This window comes from Canis aureus, chromosome 26, assembly GCF_053574225.1.
Source record: "Canis aureus isolate CA01 chromosome 26, VMU_Caureus_v.1.0, whole genome shotgun sequence".
In the NCBI taxonomy this organism is placed as follows: Eukaryota; Metazoa; Chordata; class Mammalia; order Carnivora; family Canidae; genus Canis; species Canis aureus.
Genome location: NC_135636.1, coordinates 50,560,415 through 50,583,560, shown reverse-complemented (window position 1 = coordinate 50,583,560; position 23,146 = coordinate 50,560,415).

Genomic DNA, 23,146 nt, shown 5'->3' with positions numbered 1-23,146 from the left:
ATACTAAATGTTGGCAAATCGAACTCCAATAAAAAAATATACAAAAAAAAAAAAGATACCGGAGCTGCTTCCCCAGCCCTTGCAGGCCAGCAAACACAGAAGGAAAGACAGTGACAACGAAAATGGAGCTCGAGTAGCTCGCCAGCTGTCTGCAAAGTCCCTCTATAGGAGGCCTGGGCTGTGTCCAGGGCGTGGACACTCACTCAGACACAGAAGCAAGGCGCCTGCCACCACATACTGCTGCAGGTCCAGTTGGGTCACGGAGCCTCCACCGGGCACTGCTTGTCTCCCAAGCACCGGGGCACCGAAAGCTTGGCCTTCCAAGGTTAACTGACGTCCTGTTTCAGGAGGGAGGATGCTCTGTCCCCATGGTGTTGCACAGCAGAGGGGTCCTGACGTCCTGCAGGACTCGGGGAGGAGGCTGGGGTCCCTGGGCCTCCTGTAACAAATGCCCTGCTGGCTCCGCAGGCCACACCTGCCTGCCCTGCGCACACAGAGCCCAGGCCCTCTGCACTGCTTCCCCCAGGAGGGCCCCCTCTCCAGCACCAGCTCCCTTTGGTCCGCCAAGAAACTGGTTCCTGACCCCGGCAGCCCCTGGCTCTCTAGATAGCCTCTCGTGCTTAGGCTCGCTCTGGGATCCCTACTGCATCAACGGAAATCCTCGCTACATCGGCCGTGACATGGCGCAGACTGGGGGGTGCGTGGGTCCCAGCGCCAGCTCTGGCCCCGTCCCTGCAGGTGACCTTGGGCAAGACCCCCAGTCTCGGTGAGCCTGGCTTCTTCCTCAGGGAAATGGAGATGAGGGTGTTTTCCCCAGGGGGCCCGTGAGTGCATGGAAATGGAGGAGAGCGCTCCAAAGTGCTCCTGCTTTACGATGCAATTAGACTCTGCCGCTATGAAGCCTAAATGGTGTCGAAAAGCAAAAATCCTATCAAAGCAAATGACTAAGGTGACGAACACCAGCCAGATGCTGCGGCGCTGGAATTGGATGCGTGGGAGGAAAACGATCTGGGAAGCACATGCCCTTCAATCCCCTTCTTTCTGGATTCACTAGGCCCAGTGGTGTGAGGGATTTGGTCCGTTTTACACGCCTGAAGCACGGTCGGGGGCGTCGGATACGCAGGGAAGCGGCAGGCCCAGGCTAGTTGGCCAGCACACCCGTGGGCACACGGCGCGGCCCGGAAGGCCCGGGTGGGGAGCCAGGGGCTGCCCCGGCGTCTGCACACACGCGTCCGAGTGAGAACTGCAGTGAGGCTGTCAGGAAGCAAGACTCCACCTGCACCTGGCAGTGGGGACGGTGGTCCCAGAGCCCAAGGTGGGGGGAGGCACACAGCGCTGGGGTGACCTCGTGGACCAGTGCTGGGGGACATCCGCGCGACCAGCCCCGAGGGATGCGTAGAGCACCTTGACTTATTCCTGACACCGAAATCACCTTTCTCTGGGATCTGCTGCCCGTTTGCTAATCGGCACCCAGGAAGGAAGGTTAGGCTCCTCTTCCCCCAGACACTGGGAGACAAGGGTGCCGTCTCCTTCCTTGTGCACCTGCCGAGAGGTAGCTTCCAGGCCCTTGAGAAAGGCATTTCCTGGGTTGGGAAACAGGAAGAGGCTGGCGGGGCTGGGGAATCTGCACACATTTCAAAGGTGCAGAGAGAATTTATAATTGCGAGTTTCCTAAAGAAAATGCTCGAAGAACAAGAGAGCTAGACGCCCGTGGCCACGAAGAATGTGTCTACCGTCCAGCCACGCTGTGGGCAAGCCTGGTGCTGTCTCGCCAGGCGGGGTGGGCTCCGGGCTGAGGGGCCCGGGGACCCTGCTAGCAGCCTCCCCTCCCGCCGTCCGCTCTGTAGCACCAAGGGTGAAATTTATCTCTCCGGCAATCAATCCCCCAGCCCTAAATGCCTGAGTCCTAAATTCTCGGCAATAATATACCACATGTGCTGGTTCAGTCCGTGTTATTAGCTGTCTCTTAATAACCTTTGGGTCAGAGGTGTTATTGATGCTTGGGTTTAATTCAAATTATAATGGGATAAATCATCTGCCGTCTACAATCCCTGTTTATTGAATTCCGTATGATCCATTTAATTTAGACCCTCCCAGCTCTGAAGGTTGAAGCCTATTGAAAATCCGTCTCTTTATCCTCTCATGACCTAATTTATGTTTTCCCTCTAACTTCTCCACCTACTTTATTGCTGTCACAGCCTCGGGGGCTCCATGAGGCGGGAGGCGGGGCTCTGAAGGTGAACGTTTTTATTGCTTTATTTGGTCTCCTATCAAAGCCGACCGGATGAAAAGAGACATTCTGGGATTCTGTGCAGCCCCCTCCCCAGGCCTTGTGGCTCTGTCCCACAATATATGACCCAATTAGCATCTCTCGAGCATCTACTCTTGTGTTTAAAACATTTTTGAAAACAGCGTGCTTTAGCAAGTAGCCTGGTGCCCACAGCGAGCCACAGAGGTCTGCCGTCGAGGAGCACGGGGCTCCGCAGGGTCCTGGCGTCCTGGGCAGAGAACACTGGGGTTGGCAAGGAAGGCAATGCAGGGAGAGAGTCCCAGGAGCAGGCTGGGGTCTCCAGGGGCAGGGGGAGGGCCCCCCAATGCTCGGGCTAGATTTGGAAAGGAGGGAGCCCGCAGAGGCGAGAGAAGTGGTGGTGAGAATGGATTTCTTGGAAAGGGGCAGAGTGTGGTCTTGGAGTGGGCATCAGGTGCAGCGGGGAGCTCAGAGGGACACACCAGACAGGCGAGGGGGAGCAGGGGAGGGCAGCTGGGGCGCCCAGAGATGGGTCCCCCAGAGATGGGACCCCGGACCCATCGCCAGCGAAACAGCCTTTTAGCGTTGGAAGCGGCTGACTGCTGAGCACCGACGGGGGCGTTGTGCTCACGAGAAGCTGCCGCCCTCAGCCAGCCTCGGAGGCCTGGACTCCAAAAACGTCCGCGGGAGAGTCTCCCAGCACACGATGTGATGATGATGAACCACCAGTTGCGGGAAAGCAGGTGATGCGCGTGGGTGCTGACGGGAGCTCTCTGTGGATGGACCCCAAGAGGTCCTCGGCCCTCGTGGGTGCGGCGCCCGATCCGCGATCCTGTGTCCCCAGTTGCCGGGGCCAGGCCTGTCCCTGGGCACAGGCACAGCCCTGCTGACTCATGCCATTTAATTACAGGCAATTAGTGTGAGTGACAGCCCTAATTAAGCCCTTACCTGAACGGGCTCCTTCCAGCTGCACCTCGCGCCGAGCAGCCTGCCCTACCTGTGATCTCTCTGATTTCCTGCGCTCTCACTGGGGCTGTTTTAGGTCTCATATGAATTTCCTCATCACCTTTAATGAACAGTTTTATCCCATTTCTCCTAACGATTTTAAGACGCCAGAGCAAGGTGTTCGCATAAAAAAAAGGGGGGTAAAGAAAAAAAACGTTTCTATATTGTCGGTCAAGAGAACCCATCAGTACAGAAAGGGATTCTGACTCAAAACCGCTAGACGCTTGGACCAGCCTTCAATACATCGATGTTTCAAGAGTCGATAACACTGCTGTTTAGCTGCAGACGGCTGTGAGGCGATCCTCCCCTTCCTACAGTTTTTAAAAGTCAGACTTATTTTTATGAGACTTTGAAATCCTTCTACAAATTAGACTCTTTGCAAGGGATTAACGGAGAAAAAATTACTCCGTATTTTAAAATATTTGAGCTTTTACTGACTTCTGAGATCAAATGCGTTTAAAAAACAAATAGAGAATTAAATCTTGAATAATTTCATTCTGACTGTGGTTTTTAGGATTCGCCCCAGTTGAGCGTTGTAAGGTTCCGAGCAAACTGCATAACCTCCTGGAGGGCTCTCCTCCTACCATTCTGCAGGGGACACCGATGCTCTTTGGTGACCGACTGTTTTGCGAGAGGCAAGCGCTCTCATGTGTGTCTGTGGTTGGGATGAAATAAATATGCAAAACTCTATTTTCCTCCATCACTACCCATCTCCCACAGCGGTGGATCCTTCTTCCCCTTCTAACCCATCCTGGCTCTGCACTGCTTCTCCTGTTCCCGTCTCGCTGTCCTGGGCCAGCTTCGAGCCTCTGGCCATATTTATTTTCACAGCCTCCTAACCAGTGTCTCCGATCCTTGCCTGGCCTCGTGCCCTGGATGAAAGATGAAAGCCATGGTCTATCCTGCATTCAAAGGCCTTCATAAACCAGCCTCCTTCTACCCGTCTAGCCACCCTCATCCATCCCAGCTGCTCAGGGGGCTGCTTCACTGTCCCTGACTTTGCCCGACCCACTCTGGAGTCCAGAAAGCAGGCTCAGGTCCCCATTTGGCCACCACGAGGTATCTTCCAGGGCATGCCAAGTGATGCATGGGCCTGCATCCCTAATGGGCTCCCCACTCCTGTCCTGAAGCAACGGGGAGCAGATTAAAGATTTTCCTGCTCTGAGTCCTCGAGTGCAAGGCACTGACCTGGCTGTGCGTTGACCATCCAGTCTGTGCTATGGCCTGCAAGCTAAGAACCGTGAGTACTTCACAAGGGAGGACTTTCCACTCAGGCCAGAAGGATCAACTCACCCAAGGTCAAACAGCTAGCTGGCGGAGAAGGAGTCACTGCACCCAAGGTCTAGTGCAGGTGACCAAGGGCCAGAGTCATCCCCCCACTGTGCTAACCTGCCAAGTGCATGTAGCATGTTGACATTGCAAATGCTCCGTGTTGACTCACCATGTAATGGTCATGTTACATTTCCATCTATACAGTGACCCAATCTACTTGTTTGGGATGAAAAATCCAGAAAGCAAGGCAGTATCTGTGCCCTGGCCTTCAGGAGGGCTTTCTGGGTGATGAATGAATGATTTAGTGGCTACAGAAAAAAATCAATTGAGAGAAAACCAGCTTGTCAGTGGAATAAAAGGTCGCAGCCTGCGTGCCCTCACAGAAAAATCAGTATCAACAACCACCCACACAGGAAAACACCTTCATGAGACCTCTGGGACCCAGGTGAGACCGCAGCGCCTGTGTGGAGAATGGAAACTAGAAAACACACAGTGAAGAGAGTGGGAGGGACAGCGTCACCGCACCCGGGCCACCCGTCCTCTGAGCCCACACAGTGCGGGGCCAAGGGAGAGCTCCGCCCCAGCCTTCAGCCACAGGGAAGGGAACCCAGTGAACATCCACCTTGGCCGCAGGTGCGGGCTCAGGCTTGCACCATTAGAGCATGGGCAAATGGCCTGCGTGCCATTTCACCGAGAGACATACAGGGCTAGCAGATACAATAAAAGGTGCTCAACTTCACCTATCGTCAGCAGAATGCAAATCAAAACCCCAAGGAGACATCTTCTCCCATCTGTCAGGATGGTTGTTTTCAAAGAAAAACAAGGTAATAAGAGTTGATGGGGATGTGGAGAAAGGGAACCTCGCTGCACTGGTGGTGGGTATGTCAACTGATAGAACCATTAGGAAAAACAGCAGGAAGGTTCCTCTGAAAGTTCAGTGTAGAACTACCAGGTAATCCAGCGATCCCACTTGCGGGTACCTATCTAAAAGAATTGAAACCAGGATCTCAAAGACACATCTGCTCTCCTACCTTCATTGCTGCATTATTGACAATGGTCAAGATACAGAAACCACCTAACTCTCCAGTGATGGATGAATGGATAAAGGAGACATGACTGTACACACACACACACACACACACACACACACACACACACACAGGAATATTATTCAGCCTTTAAAAAGGAAGAGATCCTACCATTTGCAATGACATGAATGACCTTGAGGACATGATGCCAAGTGAGATAAACCAGCTGCAAAAGACAAAGACTGATCTCATGTCTACGTGAAATCTAATACACTCAAACTCAGAGAGGCAAACTCATAGGACTCACAGTGGTTACCAGGGGAGGGGCAGAGGGGGGAAGGAGAGAGAGAATTTCCAGCAGACTCCGTGCTCAGCATAGAGCCCAACATGGGGCTCAAGCCCACCACCCTGAGGTCATTACCTCAGCTGAGATCAAGAGTTGGAAGCTTCACTGACTGAGCCACCCAGGCACCCCAAAGATGTTATTTTTTTTTAAAAAGAACAGATCTCTTTTTTATTGGGAAGAAAAATGTTATTATGAACTAGTTAAGGGGCGCCTGGGTGGCTCAGCAGTTGAGCATCTGCCTTCAGCTCAGGGCGTGATCCTGGAGTCCTGGGCTCAAGTCCCACATTGGGTTTCCTGCAGGGATCCTGCTTCTCCCTCTGCCTGTGTCTCTATCTCTGTGTGTCTCTCATGAATAAATAAATAAAATATTTTTTTAAAAACCTACTTTTTCCCCATTGAGAATGATATTTGCTGTGGGTTTTTCCTAGATGGCTTTTAGGATGCTGAGGAATGTTCCCTCTATCCCTACACTCTGAAGAGTTTTGATCAGGAATGGATGCTGTATTTTGTCAAATGCTTTCTCTGCATCTGTTGAGAGGATCATATGATTCTTGCTTTTTCTCTTGTTGATATGATCTATCATGTTGATTGTTTTAAGAGTGCTGAACCAACCTTGCATCTCGGGGATAAATCCCACTTGGTCATGGTGAATAATCTTCTTAATGTACTGTTGGATCCTATTGGCTAATATCTTGTTAAGAATTTTTGCACGTGTGTTCATCAGGGATATTGGTCTATAATTCTCCTTTTGGGTGGGGTCTTTGTCTGGTTTGGGAATTAAGGTGATGTTGGCCTCATAGAACGAGTTTGGAAGTATTCCGCCCCTTTCTATCATTCAAAACAGCTTTAGTAGAATAGGTATTGTTTCTTCTTTAAATGTTTGATAGAATTCCCCTGGGAAGCCATCTGGCCCTGGACTTTTGTGCCAACAAGCACGTGAGAAAATGCTCCGCATCACTTGCCATCAGGGAAATACAGATCAAAACCACCATGAGATCCCACCTCACACCAGTGAGAATGGGGAACATTAACAAGACAGGAAACCACAAATATTGGAGAGGATGTGGAGAAAAGGGAGCCCTCCTGCACTGTTGGTGGGAATGTGAACTGGTGCAGCCACTCTGGAAAACTGTGTGGAGGTTCCTCAAAGAGTTAAAAATAGACCTGCCCTACGACCCAGCAATTGCACTGCTAGAGATTTACCCCAAAGATACAGATGCAGGGAAACGCCGGGACACCTGCACCCCGATGTTTCTAGCAGCCATGTCCATAGTAGCCAAACTGTGGAAGGAGCCTCGGTGTCCATCGACAGATGATGGATAAAGATGATGTGGTTTATGTATACAATGGAATATTCCTCAGTCATTAGAAATGACAAATACAAAAAAATAAAAATAAAAAAATAAAAAGTAAATGAAATGACAAGTACCCACCATTTGCTTCGACATGGATGGAACTGGAGGGTATTATGCTGAGTGAAGTAAGTCAATTGGAGAAGGACAATCATCGCATGGTTTCACTCATGCGGGGAATATAAAAAATAGTGAAAGGGATTATAGGGGAAAGGAGAGAAAATGAGTGGGAAAAATTAGAGGAGACAAAACATGAGAGACTCCTAACTCTGGGAAACGAACAGGGGGTAGTGGAAGGGGCGGTGGGCAGGGGGATGGGGTGACTGGGTGACGGGTGCTGAGGGGGGCACTTGACAGGATGAGCACTGAGGGTTATACTATATGTTGGTAAATTGAAGTCCAATTAAAAAAGTACAAAAAGAAAAAAAGAAAAAAAAACCCTAGTTAATTAGTAAAAGCAAAAAAACAAAACAAAACAAAACAAAACCAAAAACAAAACACCTGGCTATCATGTGGTAACTCCCTTGGCCGCCTTCATCAATGGGACTTTACTGTGAAGTCCAGCATTCTTAATACATGAGTTTGGGGAGCTAGGAGGGGCCCATATTTTAACGTTTTCTTAACTCACTGTGTGAGTCACGGTATAGACTCCAGAATGATTCCCAAATCCGATGCCGGCTCCGGGCCCCTGGACTTCCCATTTCTTCCCTTATTGGGGTGAGTTCACTCCTTAAGTGAGACCATGCCTTACATCTGAAAGGACCCAACAGGGAGATTTTGGTTTGCTTCAAAAGCTGTCCTGCCCTGCTTCAGTGGCTGGGCTGCTGGCTGGGCCGCCCTGTGCTAGGGCAACAGCGTCGTTGTTTGCGTGTGACCTGGTCACTGGGGGTGAGGACTCCACGGGGCCTGGCCACTCCATCTCGATGACGGGGAGAATAATAGACTTGCAGTGAGGATTGACTGAGCACTTACAATACCTGAAGCAATAAAAATTATTTTTATTACCATAGAAGTTCTCTTTCAGTTACGCTGTGGTAACAGACTCCTCCGGGATCTGCAGCTCCGCCTCCTGTACTCCCCGCCTTTGGCTAGCGGTGGGGTCGGCCCGGGGGCCCGGGGGCCTCGCATGGGAGCTGGGCGTCACCGTGGGCTCTCCTCCACGATTAGGAGGATGGCGTTCACCAGCTGCACACACGTTGTATCAGCCAGAGCAGGTCCAATGACCAAGCCTGGTGTTAAGTGGGGCAGGAAAGTGACTCAGGTTACGGGGGAGAAGGGGCAGTGAGTCGCTGGGAGTGATGCAACCACCGTGTTACCACACAGAGCGGAACACGTCTCCACGGCCACGGCTGTGTAGTAAGATCCTGATCATTCTCTTTACTTTCTTTTAAGTCAGCCCTCCTTCCCTAAAGTCTTATAAGGAAGACTTACAGTTTGCATAAAACAACATTTCTCTTCTGTGTGGACTTACCCATCCAATTGCTAGAGAAGATACACATTTTATTTTATCTTATTTTTAAAGATTTTATTTATTTATTCATGGAACACACACACACACACACACACAGAGGCAGAGACACAGGCAGAGGGAGAAGCAGGCTCCATGCAGGGAGCCCATTGCGGGACTTGATCCCAGGTCTCCAGGATCATGCCTTGGGCCAAAGGCAGGCGCTTAACCACTGAGCCCCCCAGGGATCCCCAAGACACACATTTTAGAACCGATTTTTCAAAGAGCTGGTATTGCTGGGACAACGTGTCAGGAAAGATCATTGTGAGGTGGTTTCTCAAGGAGGTGTGGTGGCGCTCGGCTCCGCAGAGAGGGGCTACGGGGAGCCCACCGCGCTCCTCGAGCCAACAGCTGATTCCTTGACCCATTTTGTCCAATTCAAGAAAAATAAAATAGTGAGTAGTATCGGGGGGTTCTGATCCCTCATGCACAGGGAGAATTCCCAGCTCTCGCAAGTCCCAACTCCAAGCCACACCCCTACCGAGCCGGACCCTCCATCAGTACAAAGGCCAGGGATTTAAGCTCCTTGCACTTCAGCTCAAGGGGAGTGGGAGAGGAGACCACCAGTATTTAAAGTTCGAACACTGCAGATCCAAGACCTAAAGCTGCCAAAGAGGTGACTCTGGGAGAAATGATTTCTCCTGGAAGTGTAAATTCAAAGCAAATAATCAAGAACCGGTTGTCCAGTGTCTCAAGTGTGCCATCTAAGGATTCTTTAATGTCTTGATTTACTGACAAAGAACGTAATAGTAATCTCTGATTTTCAAGTTAGCCATGATGCGGGCTTGAAGCAGTAGTTTTTTTCTGAAACTGTGATAAAGAAGCGGCCACGTGGTAGGCTTAATCGAATTCTGTGCAGAACTCCAGAAGGCATCGATATTCATTCTTAGTGGCTATCAACTTGACCTCGACCGAATAGCCCAGACTTATGGGAAACCTATTCTGAAGTCAGGTGGCGACTCCCACTCATTCTATTTGAAAATTAATGGCGCAACGCGCGAGCTGCCGAAGGCTCACAAACCCAACCAACTCGAAAGCTTTGGACTTTCTGAGACTGCATGCTTGGGGTAGCATCTAATATCCACTTTTTCACTTAAGAGCTGGGGAGATCCTGTGACCTTTAGCAATTTAGATACAATTCATTGGTTTCATATCTGTATATGTACATATATAGGCATACACACACGTAAAGTAAGAAGTACACACACACACACACACACACTATTTAATCTCTGAAGCCTCTCTCTGCCTCACCTGCCATTTTATCAGGAGCCTCCATCTGCTTTTTTTTTCTTTTAAGATTTTATTTATTTATTTATTCATGAGAGACACAGAGAGAGAGGCAGAGACACAGGCAAAGGGAGAAGCAGGCTCCATGCAGGGAGCCTGACAGGGGACTTGAATCCAGGACCCCAGGATCACACCCTGAGCCAAAGGCAGACGCTCAACCACTGAGCCACCCGGGGGTCCCCTCCACCTACTTCTTGACCAAGAGGACACAGGGATAGATAGGGACGCAGTCTTAGAGACGTTCACCCCTTCTGATATACTGGTCAAGACCATGGAGACCCCAAGGAGTGCAAGATGTAGACTAACGATGTAATCAAACCTGCACGACTTCAATGTACAGGAGACACTAACTTCTGAGGACTTAGCTGTACGTTCCCACAAACAAAAGTTAATGATTTAACTCTGAAATCACTGCACTCCTTTGAGGTTGATGTTGTTTGCTCTTTATGAGAAAATGAAGCTCAGAGACGTAAATCTGAGGGCACGTGTGATTCCTCCATGACTTCTCATACCACGAGAAACTGTAGAGTCTGCACGCGCTCACCTCCATATCCACATACATTTCCATGCTGACACGGCCCTCACCCGGCCCCATGTGATGAAGTTCTTATTAACCCGGGGGGCTCCGTCGGTGGAGTGTCTGCCTTGGGCTCAGGTCATGATCTCAGGGTCCTGGGATCAAGTCCCCATGTCGGGCTCCCTGTGCAGCAGGAAGCCTACTTCTCCCTCTTCCTCTGCCTGCTGCTCCCCCTGCTTGTGTGTGTGTGTGTGTGTGTGTGTGCGCTCTCTCTCTCTGTCAAATAAATAAAATAAAATCTTTAAAACAAAACAAAACAAAAAGCAGTGAGTTACTTCATTTCATTGTTAAAGCAAGCTCTCTCGTGGCTTTTTGGGACAGAAGATGTTTGTCTCTTCCTTGTGCTGGCCTGGTCAGGCCCCATCTAGTTAGGATCACTCTTTACTCACCCCTGCAAGCCCCCAGATGCAAGCACCGCAAGCAAGCGCTCCGTGCACCCCCTCATCCAGTGGCTAAATCAGGCCCTGGGGTTGGGACTCAGCAGGCCCAGTTTTACTGTGATGTGTGCGTGAGCTTGGAACCCATTCTCCACTCATCTCCCTCCCACGGGACGACTTTGCAGGGAGTCTCCCCCCCACACACACACACACAGCAGAAGGCCTTGCGTCCTCTTCCATGAAGAGCAGGGAACAGTCAGGGGAGGACTTGCACGCCCACTGTCATCACCCCTGCCTGTGTGCGACAGGCCCCATGACCCTTGCCCACCCTGTGGTTGAGGGTGGTGCCCACGCTCTCCCCTATGACCACACCCTCTGGCCTGGCACAGGGTCTCTCTCCTGTGCAATGCTCCAGGACACGGCTGCAGTCATTCACCCACCATTCCCGCTCCTTTTGATCATATTTTTATTATTATTATTACTTTTTTATTTTTTTATAAATTTATTTTTTATTGGTGTTCAAATTTTTAATGTTAGATCTAATAGTAGTAGGATTCCTGCCTAAACCCAAGAAACAGACCAACACCCAGACTCTCCAGATCCTCTATCCCCCTCCAACCCACTTTACGTTGTTCCCGGTACATTAGCTTTCTCTAAAGGGTTGTCTACACTTGTACCATGGTCCTTTCCTCCCTCTCTCTGCTGAACCTGTGAGGTTAAGCTTGGGCATCTACTCTTCACCAATAGAGCTCTGGTGTATCGGAAGCAGTTCGCTTCCCGTCGCTCACCCAGGCATCCCACTCAGCTCTCATCCTCTGTGGCTGCAGCTCCCAGCACCACCACTCATGCTCTCCTTTCTTCACTTGGCCTCTGGGACAACAGACCATCTTGGTCATCTGCTTCCCTCACAGATACTCCTCATCTCCCATGCTGCTTACTCCTCATTTCTCTAACCTCGAAACGTTGGGATGTCCAGGGCCCAGGGTTCAGGGCTCAGGTGTGTTCCCTTCTCTATTTCTAGCAGGTCCCTTAGGTAGAGGTTCCCAACCTTGGCTGCACGTTGGAATCACCAGAGGAGTTGTGAAAGCTCCCAGGGCACCCTAGATCGATTCAGCCAGCATCCCTTGGGTGGATCAGAGGCAGGAGTATGTTTTTGAAGCTTCCTGGGTGATTGCTATGTGCAGTCAAGTTTGAAAACCACTTCCCTACGGGATCTCATCCTGTTTGTGGCCAAATCGTCTATATGCTAATGGCCCCGATTCTAGAGTCTCGGCAGGCCCCTCCCCGTCACGGTCCAGGCTCCTACTCAGCACCTGCGATGAGATGCCAAAGACGTAACTCGCACTTAAAATGTTCCAGCTGACTCTGTGGTCCAGCACCCGAAATTCAACCATGGGCTTCTTCATCTCAGCAGATGGGGAATCCATCTTTCCACATTCTCAGGTCAAAGACGTGGAGGTGTCCTCAACTCCCCTCTTCTTCTCCCATCAATCTGGAGCAAGTCCTACCTCAGAGTAGGTCCAGGATCTGACCGCCTTCCACCATCCACGCTGCTGCCACCCTGGGCCGTGCCGCCTGATGCTTGCAGCCATCTCCCTCCTGCTTCTGTCTCTCCTTCCACTTTCTCTTTCAATGTGGCCAGAGCAACCCTTTCAAAACCTAAGTCCGTTCTCATCCCTCCTGTGCCACAATGCTCCCGTGGCTGCCGATTCCACCAAGGGCAAAACCCAAGGGCACCATTTCCTCTTTAGAGACTGTTTCTTAACCTTCTTTATATCGATAGCCCATTCCCTGCCATTGTTAATCCGAGATTATCAAAACAGATGGTGGAGTTCTTCCCAGCCACACACACATGCACAAAATGTTATCCCTTTTCTACATGACTAGAAAACATTTTTAGATAGTTCTAGATCAGCACTTTCCCAAACTTACTTGACCATGAAACATTTTTAAATTATAATATATTGATGGGACACCAACAGGAGTTTATGAAATATAAATGTGGGCTTAGATTAAAGCAGACAGCATCAAAAAAAGTTCTCGAAGGTGAATTAATAGCTTAAAGAAGTGATAAAAATTTGATTCACAGTCACTTTGCTTTAACACGGAACAAAACACAAATTAGAGAAATCTGCTTATGTGTAGGCTAATGAGAATAAAATATAGGAACATAAAGTAATTTTTTCACACTGTGCATTTTTGAAATGAGAGAAGATGTGCTCCAAAAACTGGTTTCTTGAGTGGCGATTTGGTGGGGCTGGTGGTGGTGGTGGGGTTCTACTCTGCGGCACCTAGCTGCTCACACTTAGGAACCACGCTGCCGAGGCTCATCCCCCTGTGAGGTCCAAGACCAGATCTAGTTCTGCATTTTGTGTCATTAGTGGGATGTGAGCACTCTGCTTCTCCGTGCGTGGTGTGCGTGAACTTTCCCCAGAGCGTAAACCGTACTTCTCACACTGTCGGGGGCAACGGAATCAGGCTGCTCCAAACCTCATCCCCCTTGGATTCTGTTTATTCATTGATCTGCTCTTGGTTTTGTAGAAACCGAATCTGGGTAGGCTTCACTTAGGGGCTCTCACTTGAAAAGGTCCAGACGGTTCAAGGAGCTCACGAATCTCTGTGGCTGTTGTCATCATGGTTGTTTTCATAAAACCGCCTCCCTCCAGCTGTGGGCCTGGGGGAAACCAGTGTGTGCAGTGTGAATACTTCAGACACCATAGATGTTGAATAATGCCACAGAGAGGTGTTGAAATATTCAGGCGAAATACGCAGCACAGAGCCGTGGCCCACCGGCAGACGGCGGCAGCTGAACAGCAAGCGTTGCCTGCACATCCTGAGCTTCAGCAGGTGCAGCTGGCGGCTCGGAGCCGGATCGCCCGGGTCCACGTCGTGGCTCTGAGACTTGGCGGCTGGGTCCAGGGAACATCCCTGTACCTCAGCTATGTTATTGGGAAAATGGGAACAGTAGTCCCGAAGGATTTAAATGAAGATTAAATGTCTGAAGCATGTTTATGAGCATCAGATTTTCTTTCAAAGGTGCATTCTCATGTCGGGATTGGAATAACGATGTTCGGTGTCTTTATATGGAGGCCGACAAAATGCATTTTTAAAAATGGTTAGAAGTATGACTGTCCCTTCCTTAAAAAGTTAAACATAGAACTATCTTACCAGCAAGTACACTACTGGGTATTTTTACACAAAAGATATAAAAATGCCAATTCAAAGGGATTGCATGCACTCTGATATTTACAGTGGATACAATAGCCAAATTCTGTTAGCAGCCCAAGTGTCCACCCACTGATGAACAGATAAGAAGATGTGGTCTGTATATGCATTGGAATATTACTCAGCCATCAAAAAGGATGAAATCTTGCCATTTGCAATGACATGGATGGAGCCAGAGTGTTATGCTGATAAGTCAGTCAGAGAAAGACAAATACTTAGGCTCTCACTCCTTTGTGGAATTTAAGAAACAAAACAGATGGGCAAAGGGGAAAAAAGAGACAGAGAGGAAAACCGAGGAATGGACTTAACTGTAGAGAACACACTGCTGGTCACCAGAGGGAAGGTGGGGGGAGCTGGGGGAAGAGGTGATGGGATGAAGGAGGGCACCTGTCCTGATGAGCGCCGGGTGATGTGTGCAAGGGCTGAGTCTCTATGCTGTACACCTGCAACTAATGTCACTGCATGCCAGCTAACTGGAACTTATCTATCGTCTATCTATCTATCATCCATCTATCTATCTATCTATTTTAAAGGTTGTATTTATTTATTTGAGAGAAAGAGAGAGAGCACGCACACGAGAGGGCACAAGCAGTGGAGAGGGAGAAGCAGGCTGCCCATCTAGCAGGGAGCCTGATGTGGGGCTCGCTCCCAGGACCCTGGGATCATGACCTGAGCCAAAGGCAGCTGCTTAATCGACTGAGCCACTCAGTGGCCCAGCTAATTGGAATTAAAATAAAAACTTAAAAAAAGAAAAAGCAGTATGACCCTCCCACTGCTCCCAAGGAACAGTTATAAATATGGATCATTTCTGGAGGAAGCATTGTCTTGAAGCAGCTGACGCACTGAGGTTTTCTCCTGTCCTTGCACACGTATTAAGCCGTCCACTGGACATTTATCTGGAAATAATGGTAGCAATGAGTATCATTCATTGGACACGTTTGCCCACCCCCCCACCATGCAGGTGGGTTGGGGTGCTTGGCTTCTGATTCCTGAACCAGTCCTGCAAAGCAGCCATCATCTCTCCATCTTGAAGCAAGAACCCGCAGAGCGGGATGTTGGCTGAGCTGTCCAGACCCCTCAGGGACAGTGAGGGGGTCGGAGGGCCACGGACCATCCTGCTCTGAGCTGACGCCCCCTGCCTGCCCCCCACCCCCGGGACACAGAGGCCTGTCCACAGCAAGGCCCTCAGCCCTTGGAGAAGACCTGCAGAAGGGACGGGGTCCGGCGGGGAGGACCACAGATGCTGTCGGGGAGGTGGAGCGGAGAGTCGGGCGTGTTGGGGGCGGACGGGTGGGAGCCTGGGAGCAGCGCTGCTCTGCTGCTCGCTCGCCCACCTCAGACCCACGGGCAGGGCTCAGGCTCCTCCCCACAAAGAAGCAGCACCACCTGTGGACCAGAGGAGGGGACTGGCCTTAGGGCTGGAGGGAACTTGCCCCGTGTCCCAGGCAGGAAACCCCAAGCCCCAGACACCATCCTGAGGATGGTGGGCCCCCAGCCCTTTGCCCTCCAAGGACCCCCGAGTGGTGAACCTTGACTTTCTTCCCCTCCAGCCCCTAACGATTCATGGACCTGCATTTGACCCATCAAACTTTCAACAGGGCAGACTGGGAATCTGCCCGTGGCTCCCCCTCCTCCACGTCGCCCACACTCACACTCCAGAGGCTGACACAGAGGTTGAGTCACCCGTCCTGCGGCCTCCCCCAGCCCGCCCCACGCCTCGTGGCTCCCGGGGGGACCAGGCGGGAGCAGCCAGGAGTGTCACCTCCCGGGGAGGCTTGGGGACAGAGAAGGTGGATTCGTGCCTGACACCAACACCTCCACGTTTGTTTTAATCTCCCCCCGCACCCCCCGCAGGAATATAAATATTTAGATACACACAGAGACAGAAGAGTAAAATAAAAACCACATATGATCTCATCTCCTGCAGATCACCATGGACCCCTTGGCTAGTAGGGATCATCCTATAGAGTTCTGTAGTCTTTTTTTTTTTTTTTTTCAGACAAAACCCCATGTGCATTTTCAATGTAATACTTAGTTCTTATACTGCTCTTTCTCACGAGCTAGTACGTAATATAGTATATAACATGACGTCGTAAGGCAGTGCACTAACTTCTGAGCATCCGTGCTGTTTCCATGTGCTTCTATTATAAATAACAACGCAGTGAACATCTTGAAATATAGATATTTGTGCCTATGTTATATTTCTGTAATTATTTCTTAGTCTCTAATCTCAGAAGTCAAATTCCTGGGTGGAAAGTTATGGATATTTTCAAAGATTTTATTTTATATTCCTAAGGACCTCGGTGGGACTATTGTACCAATTTAATTTTTACCAATAATTGTTAAGTGTGCTCTCCTGATGCCGACTTCCTTAAGCTTATACCTTATTTTTAAATCTTAGGACAACAATATTTTTAAATATATTAGCTTATAATATTTTATACATTTTTTAAAATAGTGGTGCTGCAAATTATCTTTGTGTGTTTAAGAAACATATTGACACTTTTTTTTTTTTTTCTGAATTACTGGCGACAGCCCATCGGCCAACTCTCTGTGAATGTATTTATGCTCAATTTATACAACAATACATTAATGCTCAATGGTAACCGTGGAGAATGAGATGTGTTCTTTCTTCATCTTCTGTTCTCATCTATTTCTCACTCCCAGTGAGGAACGACTGGAACACTCATACGCATCCCACTAGCTTTCCCAGGACGGGGAGGCTGGGTTCCGGCAAGCGGGCACTGCACCCTGAGACGCATCAGCAAACTGTCCCCCAAATGCCATCAAGGGGACTCCTCAAGAAGGTACTGGACGCTGTCTTTCCTTCAGGCTCCTACGGGCACCAGATGGTTTCCAGCTTGACTTTGTACTTGCAACACCGCGCGCCCAAGTTGTTGTCTGGATCTGCGAGTCCCCGACGACCCCAGCAGCAGGTCAGCAATCTCTTCACACTCACTGAGCATTTGCTTTCCTCTCTGAATGTCCTTTCCAGATCCTATGCCCATGTGAGGTACGAGCAGAAATCATGGGGGAGGAGGCAAGTGGGTGGAGAATCATTTTCAATGACAAAAATCACTGGAGATAAACAATAGAAGGGGACAGCAGTCCTTCTGTACACTTGTGAGTGTGTGTTCTTTCCATTCCATTAAATTACATGGATGCAATTTAATATAAGGGAACAAGGGGAGATTGGATAGGGAAAAATGGATAGGGAGGATGACAAACCACGAGAGCCACTTAATTCTGGGAAACACACTGAGGGTCGCTGGAGGGGAGGAGGGGGGATGGGGTAACTGGGGGACGAGCATTGGGGAGGGCATGTGATGAGATGAGCACTGGGTGTTATACGCAGCTGATGAATTATTGAAAACCACATTTTTTTAGAAGATTTTATTTATTTATTCATGAGAGACACACACAGAGAGAGAGAGAGAGGCAGAGACACAGGCAGAGGGAGAAGCAGGCTCCATGCAGGGAGCCCGATGCAGGACTTGATCCCAGGACCCTGGGGTCACGCCCTGAGCCAAAGGCAGTCACTCAACTGCTGAGCCCCCCAGGCATCACTGAAAATTACATCTGAAACTAATGATGCACTATATGTTGGCAAATTGAATTTAAATAAAAATAACAAATAAATAAATAATAAATAGTGTTATATGTAATCTGATGGGACATAAAGATTATAATGAACATGGGTATAAATTTCTTCCATTAGAATCATTTAAATTATACACAGACACCTCGTTTATATAATATTGCACCTCTCGTGTGTGTGAGTGGCCAGGTATATACAACACCTATTTTTGAATGGAACGGAACACTTGCCGAATGGCCAGGGTAAGGGAGAGCGGGACTGAGATCCTCAAGTGTCTCTGGCCACCGACAGGAACCACACTGACACGGAGGATGTTCTCCGGGTGTCCACTCCGTGCCCAGTCCTGTGCTGGGTGCTGGGATGCCACAGGGAGGAACCCCATCCCAGGTATTAGTTGCAACATTACAGGGGATCTTTGGCTAAAAGTGCGACAAGAGGACGTCCAGAACCAGGCAGTGAGGGAAGAAGGGGCAAGTGCCTCTGTGACCTGCAGACGCCTCCACACTCCTTTTTTCCCTCTGAGAAGGCTACGGAGCTCATGGAACACAGAAGCCCCCGCGTGCTGAGCAGAGGCTCCTTTGCGTCAGCTACTTTGACCGGCATGCTCCATGGGGACTTGGGGGCAGCAGCCAAAGTGAGGTCTGATGCCTGGTGACACCAGGACAAGACATGAAAGGACATGTGGTCGGCCCACTTCTTCCCCATTGGAGATGACTCTGCTTCCCGGGCCCCCCTGGCAAAGTCTAGGGACATTTTTGGTTTGTCACATCTACCGGGCAGGTGCTACCAGCATCTATTGGGCCGGGCCCAGGGATGCTGCTAACCGTCCTACAGCACTGAAGACGGTCCCCTGCAACAAAGACTCACTGACCCGAAACGTCCCCGGTGTCCAGGCGGAGAGCCCCTGGCCTGGGCCGAGAGAGTCCGTCATGTGGTGGCTCAGGTGTCTGCCGGCAGGTTACGTGGCCCAAAAACCACCCTCCTCTTTGTCGTGGAAGCCCGGGCAGGGACGGCACACAGGCCCCACTGGGGAAGACGAGACAGGTGCTCTCCATGCACTTCGTCGAGAATCCTCTTACCACGGACTTTGTTCTGCAGAGAATCCTCTTACCGCGGACTTTGTTCTGCAACTCAGAGCACGCCAGTTCACACGGATGACGAAAAACGCTGCCATTCACTTCATTCAGCTCTTTCTCAAAAATATTTACAACTGCAAATCTGATGGTAACTGAATTTCCATATGAAATCAGCTCAGCCTGGCTGATGTGATTATAATTCGGAGGTGAGGTCTTGGACCTTTAATCAACACCGAGTGCCACAATCCCCACCACGTAGGAAGGATTCCTCCCCCGACAATAAACAACGTCAGCGAGCTGGAAACAATCGGTGCCTCTGCTGCAGGCTGACGGCCTAGCTGCCGAATCACAAGGCAGCGACCGCACGACGCGCCGCGGAAATCATATTCCCTGAAGTATCCTGGTATCGATCTCAGTGCGATATTCCTTTTCCTTCTTTTTCCCCCTCCTAGGCTGTAATGAATTAACCCTGGTTGTTGACTTTGAGGAGAGAGATTCATTTTTGCTTCAAAGGAGCACGCACGCTTCTTCATAAGATGCCCGCATCTCCCACTTCTGCGGTGACAGAGTCACATAAGACATAACGAAACACTCTCGTTAGGTCGGAAAAATAGAAACCCGTGAAAATCTTGGTGAATGTGGAGAAAGAAGATGAAAGGGCTCAATGAGAATATTCAAGGCATCCTTTTGTTATTTTGTTCATTCAGTGGGTGCATTTATTAAGCACTTTCCACGTGTGTTTCGGAACCCCCATTTTATATATTACAAGGGGTGCACTTTTTTTATGACAGTTGCATTTATCACTTTCCAAAAATTGTCATCTTGGAGATTATTTACAAATCATTTCTTGCAATCGTGTAACCCATTTTAAACGCTTTTTTGGCTACGGAGTCTATTTACACACGTTTTCAGGGCGGTGGAGACAGAGCCATTGGGTTCAAAGGTGCGTCCTGGAATGGGCTGCAGTTGCAGAGCTAAGTCGACTCCAGGGAGGCCACACGCGGGAATAGGAACTCAATGGGCGGGAGAAGCCACCTGTAGCCAGTGAGAATCTTGGCCCAAGCGCAGGAAACACAAACCCACCTGTCGGGCATTTGCTTCCATCTCTGCCACTCTTTCCTACCCAACCCCTGGCAGGCACCGCAGGGCTCATGGTCCCCGGGCTCCCCACCAGCCGCCCCATGGCCGGCTCGCACGCGCAGACGATCCTCCGTGCTCCCCATCCCCATGCTCGTCGTTCCAGGACACGGGGCCTCGGCGCGGAGCAGCAGCCTGGATAAGACACGGCTGCTTGGTCTGAGTGTCAGGATTCAGGGCCTCCCCTGACCAATCGCTGGGTAGCTCGCCTACAAAACGGACTTTAAATACTAGGCAGTCCCCTTCCCAACGGCTGTCAGGATCCAGGGAGGCGCCTCCGGGGAACTGCAGCACCAGGGCAATGCTGTACCTCCGTCCCGGCCTCCAGAGCCCCGGGAAGACCTGCCCCAGCGCGGCCCGCTCCCCGGAAGGCTGCCCAGGCCGGTCACAGCCTCCCGTGGCCTCCCTGACCCCTCCCTTCCGGGCACCTTTACTCCTCACACCTAGTCAAACGTCTCAAGGATTTATTCTCTTACGGGAGAAGTGCAGGGCTGGCATCTTCTGGCACCTTCTTTATTTCTAAGGTCCACGGGGCATTTCCAAGCCTAGGAAAGAACCAGGGCCCGGCTGCAGACCACGCTGGACCCGGAGACTCCAAAGCCTGTACCGGGATTTGACCTTATCCTCTGCTCTCCCGGGCTGTCTCTCCTACAGGCGAGCCGGCGCTCACACGGGCTGCGCAAGGTGGAGAGGCGAACAGCCTCTGAGCCGTCTGCAGGGAACGAGGGACCATGCCCACGACCTCAGCAGGCAGTGAGACAGGAGGAGCAGACGTCTGCGGGGGTGTAGAGTCAGGGAGAACATTCCAGAACAAAATCCCGACCACGCAGCCGTCCTAGCTTGCAAGGAGCACGACATCATGCCGGAGGAGCGAAGTGGAAGCGCAGGCGCCTGGTGGGAGGGAGACCCGCCTTCTGACCAGTCTCCATCACTTAGGAGAGCCTCTTAGGGAGTCTGAGCGACCCGGGCACTCGACACCCACCCTCTCCAAGCATCACGTGCATCCTGCTCTTCAGTGTCGGGGAGACTGAGGCTTGGAAAGAAGCTTGCCCAGAGCTTCCGCGACTGGGGGCCTGGTGTATCAGCCTGGGTTGTGCAAGGGGTGCCAGGAGAGTCTGAGTAACGCTGAGTAGTATCAGTGCCTAGGGCTTGCAACGCCACCTCCCGGGCTGCTCGCAGCTCCAATGGGTAAGGCCCACGCCCACGTCAGCAGGTGCCTGTGGCCACGGCCCCATTACCCTGTCATTTCTAAGATGCACTGCTCTCGGCTCTAAGGACCCAACAGGCTGTGGTTCCTAAGTCATTCAGCTCCATGCTCCTCCGCTCTGGTCGTCCTTGCCCCCCTTCACCCCAGCATCCAAGAACAACGTACAAGCTGGGAGGACACTGGGATGCTCTCACTGAAGGCGTCTGTAGCCGGGGAGGGCAGGAGGGCGGCCACTGTTCCAGCCCCCGGTGCCTCCCTCCCCCGAGCTGCTCCTCCACACCCACCCTCTCCCATCGCTCTGGTCCCCTCCCGAGCTGCTGTGCCTTCCAGCTTTTCCTTCCCGCCCCCCAGCTCCCACCCATGGCCATGGAGGATTGTTTTGGAAGTGGGTGTCGGACACCAGCTGGAACACCCCGGAGCCTTCCTGTGGCTCTTGAACCAGAGAAGGGGCGGCCTCTCTCCCGTGACCGGGTGCCAAGCCCATTAGGATCTGAGATCAGCTGGTGGCCACGTCCCCTCCCGTCTGGAAAAAGCCAGTCTGTGATGGAGAAAGGCTGAAGCTGAGGCAGCGGGAAACCAGGCAGGGAAGTGTGTCCTGCTTCTGAACCTTCCACTCTTATCTGTTCCTGAAATCCGATTATTTCCCTGCTTCCCTTGTCCCATCACTCCTTGTACCTACTGCTCCTTTTCAGTTAGTGGGTTGGAGCTGAGCTACTGTCACTCGCAACTAAAAAAAAAAAATCTTAGCTAACATAGAACATTTTCCACAGACGTCAGCTCCCTGTCTGTGCTATTTGTTGGTGTGTCCGACGTGCATTAAGTCGCATTTGCACAAGTAGCTGCCAGTCCAAGGCCGAACGGGCCAGAGCAAAGCCGTACCGACCTCTGTAATCTCCACTCCCAGAGAGCAAGTCGGTTCGTCCACTTGCTCATCCACACACTCATTTTATAAGTTCTCGTTCAGGGCTTCCCCCCGGCAAGGCTCCCGTACAGGCCGCGGAGAACACGGAGGTGGACCCCGGGCCCCGGCGGAGCAAGCGGTGAAACACGGAGGAGCGTGACTGGGCGCCAGGGCGAGCGGATCAGCGTCCCGATGGAGGAGCAGAGGGGGTTCCTCAGGATCCCCCCGACCCCGGGAGGGTGGAGGCCGCCCTCGGGAGCCGTGTCACGGGGAGGATTTCATGTTGTCTCCCTGGGAGGGGTTGGCTCAGGTGGGGGCTGGGGCATGAATTCGAGGGGGGTGGGCCCGCGGTGGGCACTGTCGCCTGAGCCCTGGACCAACACGGCCACCAGAAGCCTGACAGCCAGAGAGAAGAGAAGTCACCTTTCTCACTGGAGCCTCGCAGGTGCACTAAGCAGACTCGCCTGTGCCCACAGGCCCAGCAGGACAGCTGCAGGATTGCAGCTCTCCATCACGGGGAGAGACCGTGTTCGTGCACGGAGACCATCTGGGGTGACCACAGAGTCCCACGGCAGACCCCGAGAGCACGGGAAGGGGCCACTAACGATCCCTCTGGAACAGCAATTGGAAATCAAGACTGCTCTGGGCAAACAGCGGCAGCCAGAACCCTGTCCCTGCAGAGCGGGAGCCAGATGCCAGGGGGAGGAGGAGGGTGGCCCAGGGTGCTCAGATCCCTCCCCTGCTCGAGAGCCCGAAAGCCCTGCTCCCCTGAGGACACGTGGTGGAGACAGAAACCGAAGGGCCCAGGGGCTTCCTTCCTGGGTAGGCATCAAGGCTGCAGAAGACATGTTCTATTAAGTGTGATTTTTAAGAACGGAATAGTATATTTAGGGTCGCACGCAGGGAGCCAAGTCACAGCAGGAGGTGAGAGTAACACCAGGCCTGGGATGGGGACCAAGACTCCAGCCTCCAAATTCCTCTCGTGGCCTGGATGCAGCTG